This window comes from Scylla paramamosain, chromosome 6, assembly GCF_035594125.1.
Source record: "Scylla paramamosain isolate STU-SP2022 chromosome 6, ASM3559412v1, whole genome shotgun sequence".
Taxonomy (NCBI): domain Eukaryota; kingdom Metazoa; phylum Arthropoda; class Malacostraca; order Decapoda; family Portunidae; genus Scylla; species Scylla paramamosain.
In genome coordinates this window covers 11024641-11036648 of record NC_087156.1, presented here as the reverse complement: position 1 = coordinate 11036648, position 12008 = coordinate 11024641, and the positions used below count along the sequence as shown (strand labels likewise).

At 37.0% G+C, this 12008-nt stretch overlaps 1 protein-coding gene and 1 long non-coding RNA gene across 7 annotated transcripts in view; one reads left to right on the top strand and one right to left on the bottom strand.

The window, feature by feature from the left end:
- Positions 1-12008, bottom strand: part of LOC135101304 (circumsporozoite protein-like) — a 142742-nt gene that overhangs the window by 76675 nt on the left and 54059 nt on the right. The window lies entirely within an intron of this gene.
- LOC135101100 (uncharacterized) lies at positions 5715-9647 on the top strand. Its single transcript, XR_010269021.1, has 4 exons — positions 5715-7052; positions 8494-8662; positions 8877-9021; positions 9489-9647. It is a non-coding gene; the product is annotated as an uncharacterized LOC135101100 (long non-coding RNA).

The window sequence follows — 12008 nt, the reverse complement described above, 5'->3', positions numbered from 1 at the left end:
GTCAGACCAACAACACATTTCTCTATCTGCGCCTGAACATACTCACCGATCCATCTCCCCGTTCACCGCCACTGTACCGAGATAATGCACCCTCAATACACTCCTATACTCGGCGGCGGCTAGGCAACGCTATTTCGACATGTTCCACTAAGCATCCCTCCAGTTCCTCCCACAGCTCCCTGCTTATAAGGGGAGACCAGGCCCTGCTAATACTACGGGACTGGAGGAGGAGGGGGATGAAGAGGAGGGGCGTCTATTGCAAGCATTATGTCGACAAAAGGAAGGATGGAAAGTAAGTGAGAGAGGATGAAGGATGGTGGAGCGAGGGAAGAGAAGAAAGGAATTCCTGAAAATGGGAGAAGTTGAGAGTTAGGTGTGATGTTGTTGTTAGTGGTGGTGGTGGTGGTGAGGGACGGGAGATTAATTAGGAATAATTAGTGGTGGCGGGGGTGATGTATGGGACAGAATCGTGGTGGAGTGGAGTGTAAGCTGTGGTGATGGTGACGGTGATGGTGATGTTGTGGTGACGAGGATGAGCTTGTGCGTGAATGATTACTGATTAGTGATGACAGGTTAATAGAGCGTCAGTTTATATTAACAGCCACTGGACATGATACATTACGGACAGCTGGTGTGCAGTGGAGGGAGCGTGTTATTATCATAGTCTCCAGATCACTTATTAGAGTCTAGAATAGATCATAAGGGTAACAATTTGGTTACAGTTTACAATACCACTTAATTTCCACATGGTAAAGAGTGGATGGAAAAGAGAGTTAAATCAGGTTGGTTCATTTAGTTAGGAAGGTGTCTTGATACTCGTCTCTTATAGCAACTCAAGTCAATCGGAGGTGAGTAAACATATATGATCAGTTCAAGTCATAACAAGTTTGGGAAGTTAGATAAAAATCAGGGAGAATTACGGAGTTTAACTGGGAAAGGGATCAAAGAGTGAAGAGGCCAGTCAACTCTCGCACTATTAAAGAGAAAACAAGGGCTGAAAGTAAGTGAAAAGCCTAGTTGTATCAGAGCGTGTGTTTCATGAGCAGGGCTGAACTGTAGCGTTTGGATTGCTTTGTATTCATGGTGAGGGGAATCACACCAGGGGCGGGATGTGATACGTTAATAGGAGTGTTTGTATGCATAATAAAGTGACACAATAATGGATATGGAACGTGCCACATTGATTGCTTTGCATTCATTTTAAAGGGAAATCATGCCACCAATGAAATGTAACACGTTATTTGGAATTTTTTCCATGAAAAGAACCGTAGTAAGGCAGTTCAAGGAAGAATTAATTGGTAGTCAGATGACACTTGATCATAAAAGTAAATGAATACCTAACTCAACGCACAGAAAAAGAAAAAAAAGTACTGAAATTTTAAAGAACACATGCTTCTCTCTGACGAGCATCACTCGCAAGACCTGCATTACATTCAGTCCCGAAGAGTTCTCAAGAGTCCTTTTAAATTATTTGACTCTTCCACATGAAACAATCACACTGGAGAAATGGTTCTCAACTGGTGGTTCACAGTGACTCTTTAGGGTGGTCCATAGGATGTCTACTGTATTTGCTGATAAAAATTAAATGGAAAATTCAGGATGAACAATTTTGATCAAAATATATAACTACTATTATTACATTTCTATTTAAGAGAACCACTGACAGTCTAAGTTGTAGCTGTTAGGTAATACTTCGAGTCACTTCTAAGTTTAATCTACAACGAATGTTCAAGATTCACGCCGCCATCCGGGACTAGGGCCTGAGAACATACTCGTACTATACGCGTCAAGGTGACGAGCCATCCTGTTCATTTCTGTCAGCTTCCACGCGGCTACACGAGTCGTCAAGTGCTGTGGACCACCGTGCCTGTGGCCACTGGCCACCGAACTGCAGTGTTCATTAGTTGTATTAAAACAATTTTGTCTCTGCCTGTGGGCGCACAAATTACCTCAGAATGTTACGTCACAATGAATAAGACAAGTGAAAAAGCTTTCTTTCTCTTAAGTTTGAATACCGTCTTTTCGGAAATATTGATTTTTTTTTTATTTTATTTTGTGCAATAAGAAAGGAAAACTTGTGCAATTTTGAGAAGAGTGAAAAAATCTACAATTCACCCTAAGGAGGAGGAACAGAGAAATTACGAACTCTACCACCACCACCACCACCACATCCTCCTCCTCCTGTTCCTCCTTTTTTTTTATTTTCCTTAGGAATAATGATAAAATCTCACTTCATTCTTTCCAATCAAAATGCAGTCAGTTTTCCCCACACTGCACGATGGTTTTCCCACGCCAGCACAAGCACAAGGACGTGTCAGTTTGGCAGAAGTCATACACTGCTCTAGCTTACTTTACTAAATGGTAGTTAATCTAAATTTATTCCAAAGCGATATGTAAAGACCTGTGGGAGTGTTTCTGTTTTGGTTATCCATTGTAATCACATGTAATCCTCATTTTCTTCGTCCGCATTCTCCTGTTATTGATCAACTTTGTGATTTTAAGTACTAGAGGTCAAAGTTGCTGGGGATAACCTGTGTATGCAGCCTCTAAAGGGAAGGCACACAAACCCAGTGACCGAAGCTGTGGCCTGATTGACTGCCGCCTCCCTGGAAAGCGCAACGCAAGGATGCTGCACCACCCCTTAACAACCAAACTGTGCCTTCACCTGCGCTACGCACACACCACATCACACAACTATCATGCATTTACACTCTCCCTCACAAACAAAAGTAGACAGACCACAACTCTTTCCCTCACTATTCTCTCAAGTTCTATGTGGTTTTTCTATACCACGTGGTATCAATTCCTGTATCTTGTCAGCTTCTGCTGGAGGGATTGGTGGGGAGGAACCTTCTGTACTATCCTGTATCTCCCAATAATAGTTAATGTACAATAATTATCCAAACAGCCTCGTCAATACCTCAAGGTTTAGTCTTCCGTTGCATTCCTTTGTATTCCTCTGGAGAGAAAGAGAGAGAGAGAGAGAGAGAGAGAGAGAGAGAGAGAGAGAGAGAGAGAGAGAGAGAGAGAGAGAGAGAGAGAGAGAGAGAGAGAGAGAGAGAGAGAGAGAGAGAGAGAGAGAGAGAGAGAGAGAGAGGACATCGTTGAATAAAAAAGTTTTGTATAAATCAAGATATGAAAAAGGAATATAAAATGGTAAGCTTTTTTTTCGCCTAGGGGCACACGTAGAACACACTTGTCAAGTTAAGTGAACATAAAGTGGAAATGCTGAAGATAAACAAAATAATGGAGGAACACTGAACCTTTCACGAGAATGGAACTGTTGATATTACTGGGATTTTTTTTTTTTTTTCAAGTGTACATCATTATCCCAGACTACATCACAACAACTACATCATTCCGTCAGAGCGTAAAGGGAGAGACTATAGTGGTGATGATGTCACTGTATTTATGCTCTACAAGCTGCATCACTTTAACAAACTTTAGGCGCTGTATCATTACAAACACAACTCATCACCCACAGCAGAGTACCACACTAACATCCGACATTACCTCACCCTCCTGAGCCAATAACCTGCAGGGAGTGCCACAGCCCCGCCAGGCTACATAGAATACAAGCAATCACCCTGAGAGCGCACCCCGTCACGTGGCTCACTCTAATAGAAGCTTACAGTGTAGGGAAGCTGCCTCTGAGCGTCACATAATCCTGCACGCCATCCAGACCACGCTACGCTACGCCTCCTCCTCCTCCTCCTCCTCCTCCTCCTCCTCCTCCTCCTCCTCCTCCTCCTCCTTGTCCCCGCCCGACCACTTGCCTTCCTCTTTTACATACAAACTGCACGCCCCACGCGGCGCATGCAAACACTAGCCCGTCGCCGTACATTTGGCCGTTTGCTCTCCTCTCGACACCCACACCCATGCACGTCACTGAGAGAGAGAGAGAGAGAGAGAGAGAGAGAGAGAGAGAGAGAGAGAGAGAGAGAGAGAGAGAGAGAGAGAGAGAGAGAGAGAGAGAGAGAGAGAGAGAGAGAGAGAGAAATATTCATGGCAAAAAGTAAATTCTTTCATACAAATGCACCACATTAAGCGCCTCCAGCGTGAGACTGTATCTTACATCTGTAAGATGTATCAGACTGTATCAGATCAGTAAGATGTAAGACTGTAGCGGGGCAATAAACACGTGAAGTCTATGGAGAAGTCAGGGCGTGTTTCACTTGCTGGTCTTGCCTCTCACTTTTTTAAAATACGTTTTCTTTTTGTCTTTTCTTTTTTTTTTCCTTGCGTGGATTGACAAGGTGTGGAATAATAGTAAGAAAACATAATTAATAGAAAAACTGAATTGGTGTCACTCCAGCTGATAATCCTGCTCTTTACTATTGCTACTACTACTACTACTATTACTACTACTACTAGTACTACTACTACTACTACTACTACTACTACTACTACTACTACTACTATTACTACTACTACTACTACTACTACTACTACTACTACTACTACTACTGCTACTACTACTACTACTACTACTGTTATTAACATTAACACCTATTACATCTCAGGAAAGCTTTTATTTTTCTCCAACCCTTTATGCTTCTTAAAAACATGGAGCTGCATTTGGAAATAAAAATTCAAATAGCCGAACACAAAAATCAATTAGATGCAAAAGATATTGGACGGCTCAACTTGAAACACTGCATTAAACAATGCAATGCATGTTTAATTTAGAGTCAGTATAAAATGGTAGTCTAACATTTGCATATAGCCACTACTTATACTCACACTCTCATATCTTCTTGGCGAATGGCAAACAGAGGAACAAAAAAATATCTTTTCAGTTGTCGCTTCCATACACACAGACAAAAAAAGAGAAAAGATAAAAAGAAAATCAATAATAAAAAATCTAAATATGTTTCTGGAAGTGCCTCAATACTCTTAAAACAACTAGTCACAGGAAGGGGAAAAAAAAACAGAAATAGACAGAGAATTCCAGAGTTTACTAATGAAGGGGATGTAAGAATGAAGAAAATGCTTGACTCCTGGACTACTGAAAGGGAACCTAATAAAAGTGAAAGTCTTGCGTAGCGTCAGCGTGGGGAAGGAGAGACGCATGCTGATGTCAAATTCAGAAGAGCAGTAACCAAAGAAATAACATAACAAGACAGACTTCCCCCATTTTTTTTCCATCTTCATATACTTGTGTGCATTTTTTGTAGCATATCAGTGTATTTGCTATGGTAAGCTCAGTAGGTATGAAATGTTCTCTAGGGTATGCATTAATTCATCCATTTATTTATTTATTTATTTATTCACTTATTTATTATCTATTTACTTCATACATTCATACATACATACTTCATACATGTATTCTACTTTTCATTACCAAATCATATTGAGAGGCACTTTTGTGACTCACTGTTTCCTTTACATTGAGAAATTACTTGTTTATTACAGTACAGCATAAAGCAAGTGTCTGCAGTGAGTCAGACACTTTGTCAAGCAGCCTTACCTTACATGCACATGGAATAACATAGGCAAGCATGACAGCCTTCACTTAAATGTAAACCTAAAAATGGAAGGACGTACACTGCACTACAAAAACTGCTCCGTCCCCGTCACTCACCGGTAAATTGTGAGTGTGTCAGGAGGAGCAGGAAAAACCCAGTCTACATCATCTGGCTGCGAGGAAAGAAAAACGTCCCGTCGCTGCTGCATCCGACAACACAAACACAAAATCAGAGGACCGTGTTAAAACCTAAAAACAAAGAGAAAAACATAGTGTTTCTTCACCAATAACGAAACAAAGTCCAGACTGCTGTTGCTTGTGCTCCTGCTGCTGCCATAGTGTGTGTGTGTGTGTGTGTGTGTGTGTGTGTGTGTGTGTGTGTGTGTGTGTGTGTGTGTGTGTGTGTGTGTGTGTGTGTGTGTGTGTGTGTGTGTGTGTGTGTGCAAAAGTCTTACTCGTTAGGTGTCTTTAAGGGAACTTTCTTACTACACTGTACAAAATAATTGTTGTTTTTACAGTATTTTTCCCATAAATACTGACAGGAAATAGCTGTAACCAAAGTTTACAAATCCGACTGTTGTATGTGACATGCAATTTGGTTGTGATGTCTTGAATTTCTTGGCTCAGTCCTTGTTAACATTTAACAGGCAATGTTGAGTGTGTGCCGAGACACCATAAGCCTCCATATTATCTAAATAATATTTTATCGAGATAGAATTAAATACAGATAAACACTGTAAATCAAAGCAACAGGGTGTCTGTAAATGTTGCATTTTTTCTTCGTTGCTAAGCGGTTGTCTTCAATATTATTCTTCATTAAATACTTGGAATGTAATACTTATTCATTGCTGTTATACCAATAGCCTTAAAAACATACTTTAAATGTTTTTTTTTTCTATATTATTTGTCATGTGCATTGTTTATTGCGACACGTGGCACTGTTACTGAAAACTTGTCATGTAGCGCCTTTGTATGTCGATGTGCATTTATCGTATACAAATATTTTCACTTAAAGTGATGATGAAAATTATTCATAATGAAATGAAAAGCTCAAACGTTCTATATAATATTTCGGTGACGCAAGGTTACTTCGACCTAGTAACTTCAGTAACCAGAAGATGGAATATTCTACTCTGGGGAGACATGCAAGGTAAGAAATATATTTTGTTATCTCAGTTCAAACATTTAGTAGTATGAAATTTTGAGGAAGTATGATGAGAAAAATAATAAAAGCATAGGAGTAGTTACATGCACATCGAGATTTCCAACTGTTGAACCACCAATTTTTCTGTTTATGAATACGAGGTGCCTGCCAAATGCCAGTACGAGACCAGTAGCTACACCTTTTTTATCCTGCACTGAGTGAGACCCAGGCCTGTACTTTCATCAAGCTTGATACTGTCAGCTTACTGCACTTCTGGGACACTAGAGGCTAAGTTGACGCTGTTGTTAAGACTGAACTATACAGCCTCAACAAAAACATCACCAAGGGCACAGCTAGCCAGTATTCTACCTACCTACCTCCTAAGGTCCTAAGGCCTAAAGGCCTTCCATCCAACAACATTCCTGGTCTCCTCTCTCGCATGTAAGTGACAATTCAATGGTTGGTTAATCTCAGCTTGTAAGCCATGTCATTATTAAGTGTGTTTATTTGTGCATGATGTATACATTTTTTTTACCTACCTAATATAAATTATGTTTATGCATGAAGTCATTGGTAAATTAAATAATTAACTAAACTCATCTGCACTCTTAGTTTGGTTAGTTTGATTATATACCTATGTTAAATTATGCTGGTTTGGCTTGGTTAGGTTAGTTAGGTCAGTCTAATTTGGTTTGGTTTGGTTATGATGGTTAGTTTCATTAGTTTGTTAGGTTGATTACCTAGGTTAAGTGGTAATCTGTTACATCCGGCTGGTGGGCACAGATGAGTGGAAGACTGATGAATGAGTGAAAATGTAGTGGAGTTTGTTCCATGAGTCCACTACCACTTTTAGAAAAAAAGTATGTTTCTTAAGTGTTGTAATAATCTCTGAATACCTGAAGGGCAAGCACAGTTAAGTACTAATGATTTTTTAGTAATTACTTTTGTGTCATGGATTCAGAGTCTTCATGTCCTCTCTGTAATCATGTATCAAGGTCAGTGAAAAATTGTGTAAATCATTGCCTGTTGCATTTAAATCAATACAGAAGAGTTATCAAATGCCCATTAAGGGATTCCAAATGGACATTTTCATCATATGCAGGGCTAAAGGCTCATATATACCAAGACCATCAAGAATGTAGGTCAAAAAGTGATGAAAAATTGTTGATCTTAAGTCTCCATTTGAAATTACAGTGTAAAACTCTTTTGTGCCAACAAGTTTGTGATAAAAATGAAGGATTTATTAAAGCATTTGAGACAGCACATTGATGATGGCACCAGGATTCAGTGCCCCTTTAATCAGTGCTCCAAAATGTTCTCAAAGACAACCACATTTAAATCACACTTAAGTAGGCATCACACATATCAAACAGTTAAGGACTTGCCAACTGAAATGGTCTACTCATCAAATTCAGACCTCTGTGATGACTTGTCACCAAGTTAGGAGGTATCCAGTACAACAAGAAATGACATTTATGACTTGGAAGGGACTAGCTTATCATTTATATACATATGTAACCAAAGGAGGTGTAATATTACAACCAGGAGCAGTGTAAATAATTGTAATTTTCTTATCATTTTACCTTTGATAAAGTTATTAATTGGTTCCTTTGTGCTTAATAAACAGGAAGGGGATGTGTGGGTATTTGTTATAAAAATTATGAGAGAGAAGTATCTTGTGGTCCATAAAAATTATGTTATCATTATTATTACCTGGTCTTTTGTGGAAAAAGCTTTAGGAAGAGGAGGTAAAATATCTACTGCAGTTCTGCCACAAGCATTGATTGGTGAGAAAGGGGTGAAGATGCTAGAGACAAGTCATGAAATCCTGACCAGGTGGCTATGTTATTTTTATTTATTTATTTATTTTTAATACTTTCAGGAGAATCAAGGTTTACTACAACAAGATATATGCTGTCAATTGATGGTGTTGTTGTCACTGAGCATATTGCCACATTTACCACTGGCCTAGCTATGCTGTTGGCCTCCTATTACAACTTTAATATAAGGTACCCCATGGATTCTGCATCAACACTCGAGTTCATTCAAAGGTAATTCATATATATATATATATATATATATATATATATATATATATATATATATATATATATATATATATATATATATATATATATATATATATATATATATATATATATATATATATATATATATATATATATATATATATAAACATATAGATAAATATGTCCAGAACACCTCCAGTGTACCTCCATAGTACATTACCTTCCATCACTACAGATGTTTTGCTGGTATCAATCCCAAATGGGGGAGCAAGATAGAAGTAAAAAAAAACATTGCAAAAGGCACTCTGAAGTCCATCCGAAGGTCCTGTCCCTGATTAATGGTATTGCTGATGTAGACTGGAGGAGCTAAATCCCACCAGGTAATGTTTATTACTTATGAAAACATTGCTTTATCATTATGGAGATTAATCATCATTATTTTCTTTTAAGAAATCTTGGAACACTTATATTGGGTTTTTGTTAAGTGAAAAATAAGCTTCCAGGAAGTCACATGTATTACAGTGTCTTATTTACCATTTCATTTTACCTCACAAATAATTAATTTGTTTGATTACTAATTTTATTAGAGATGCTATGAGTGTGTTATGACGGTTAGATTGCTTTAATGTGCTTGTGCCTGGAAAAAAGGGGCTGGTCATCCCTATTTGGAAACTTAGTGGGCCATCATTTATTTAATTTATTTATTACCACTGACTTCAGTAGAAATAAACAATTTGCCCTGTAGTATATACCTTACTGTTTATATGAAGTACTTGTATTGTGCGTTCAAGACTGAAGACAACAATGCAACTTTTGTATCATGTTTTCATTATCTTAACTATTGCAGATGCTGTCAGCCACTAGAGGGGAGGAAACTAGAATTGTGATACACAAGTGGATGAAACTTCTCTTCCAGTCTTGGTGATGTACTTAAATAATGCTCTTTTTTTAATGATGTGTCAATGACAATTATAATGGTGATGCTGTAAAGGTGATGTACTTAAATGCCTAGGTTCATTATATATATATATATATATATATATATATATATATATATATATATATATATATATATATATATATATATATATATATATATATATATATATATATATATATATTTTTTTTTTTTTTTTTTTTTTTTTTTTTCTGGAATGCTCTTAATAATGGTGTAATGATTATAAAGGTGATGATGATGATGATGTCAAGTTTTCTCCATGCAAGTATAATGATGATTATAATGGTGGTGATGATGATGATAATGCAAGTTTTCTCCATGATTGGTGATGTAAATTAAATACCTAGGTTCAAATTTTTTCTGGAATGCTTTTTTTTATTTGTGTATGTAATGATTATAATGGTGATGATGATGCTGATGATGTAAAGTTCTCTCCATGCTGGTTGATGTATAGTTAAATGCCTAGGTTCATTATGATTTTTTTTTTCTTAAATTCTCTTTTAATGAAGTGTAATGATGATGATTATGTAAAGTTCTCTCCATGCTTGGTGATGTAGTGAAATGCTTAGATTCACTGTTATTTTTATTTATTTATTTATTATTTTTTAGGAATGCTCTTTGATGAAGTGTCAAGTAATTGATTAAATTGTATAGTGTAGTTTTTTGGAAATATTTTTTGCAAGTTTGTCTAATGTATGTTTAGTTTTAAAAATGTGCTCAGGTAATTTCTCCTTTTACCTCATTTTGATTTTGAAGCCTCTTATCTAGTTCATCTTTTACGTGAGAATATGAGGAAAATGTAGGTTGTCCATGCCTTAACCCGATGTGCTGTTGGATACATTGTGTTAAATAAAATCTTTCTCCTATGAATTGTCTCACCTTTATAATTTTTCCATGGGCAGTAGGACAGGATTCAAGTTCCCATGTTTATTATTACTGATGCTGTGCTTTAACTAAAAGGATGTTTTTTTTTCGTTTTTTTTATTATTATTATTTTTTTTTTTTTTCAGCTTGGTTGTCAGATTCCTTACACATATCAGTCCTTGCATTCCTTCTGTGTTTCTCTCATAAACACATACAGTTTAAATAATACCTTGCTTATTTTCCCAAGAATGTTTCAGATACTGGAAGCAGTTAACTTATTTTCATAGACTTTGGTTCAGGTGAAGTGATTTCCCACCGACGTAATTAAATATTTTTGTACATAATCAGGTAGATATGTGATATACTCAAGATCTGTTCATATAGAAAAGAATATTTAATATTCATAAAAAAAAGTCCTCGAAGTGCCCTAGTAAATATGTGTTCTACTGAGTCAATTATGATTTTAGTATTTATTTACTTAAATTGTTATTAAATGTAAAAAATGTCACGAGTACTGAATAGTCGCATTTCCAGACTCGTCATTATCCAAACAAGTGTCTGATTGGCTATCGTGACAGTAAGAGTTGCTATCTGGAGGGTAAGGGTCACTATTCAGACAGTAAGTCATTATCCGGATGTTTTACAGTCATTTACATCCCTATCCAGATGTTGCAGTCTCCGGATGGGCCTTTGGATAATAACTAGGATGGATATTGGAAAGTTTACAGCATTTTACTGCTGTAATTAAAACATTGCTGTTGATTCAGGATATAACCTCAATATATCAAATTTGCTCTTTCAAACACTGGTTTCTTCTGATATCTGCTCTTTTCTGCATACAGCGAACTTTTCAGTTTGTCATAAAAAGTTTATGTATACCACTTGCCCACTGCTCTCAGTGTGCCTTTTGTTTACATGCTGACCATCTGGAGGAAACAATATACTCCTGCCTGGCTGCCAGTCAGTCGACCTTTTGAACTGTTGCTCAGTGTATACTGAATACACTTTATTAATATGTGGTGCATGGTTCAGTTGGCCAGCAGGCATTCAGGCGTGTGATCAGCTGGCAACTGTAAACAGTAATGTGTAGTGAGAGCAGCAGCATTGCAATGTCTACCATTTGTATCTAAAGTCATAATTTGATATGTATGTACTGTATTGTCTTAACTGCATATACAGTAGTACACATACACAAGTATACAAACTTTTTTTCTGATGTACAGAGAAAATTTGGCATATACAAAAAAAAAGGGTCATATGCCAACAAGTCATTAGATGTATCTTTTTTTTTTTTTTATCAACCCAGACTTTCCAGATTAGTTTGATATAATGAAGGATCTATGTGCTGTACTACTATCATCAAGTGTACACAATATGGATATTAACTAGGAATTTCTTAAGAATTTGATACATTATGGATATTAACTACAAATTTCTTAAGAATTTGATACTGCTAAGTTGTTCACAAGTTCATGTAAACTACAAATACTGTTTGCCAGTACTGTTCCAGTAAGATAAACTAAAATTGAGAAATACATTTTCCCC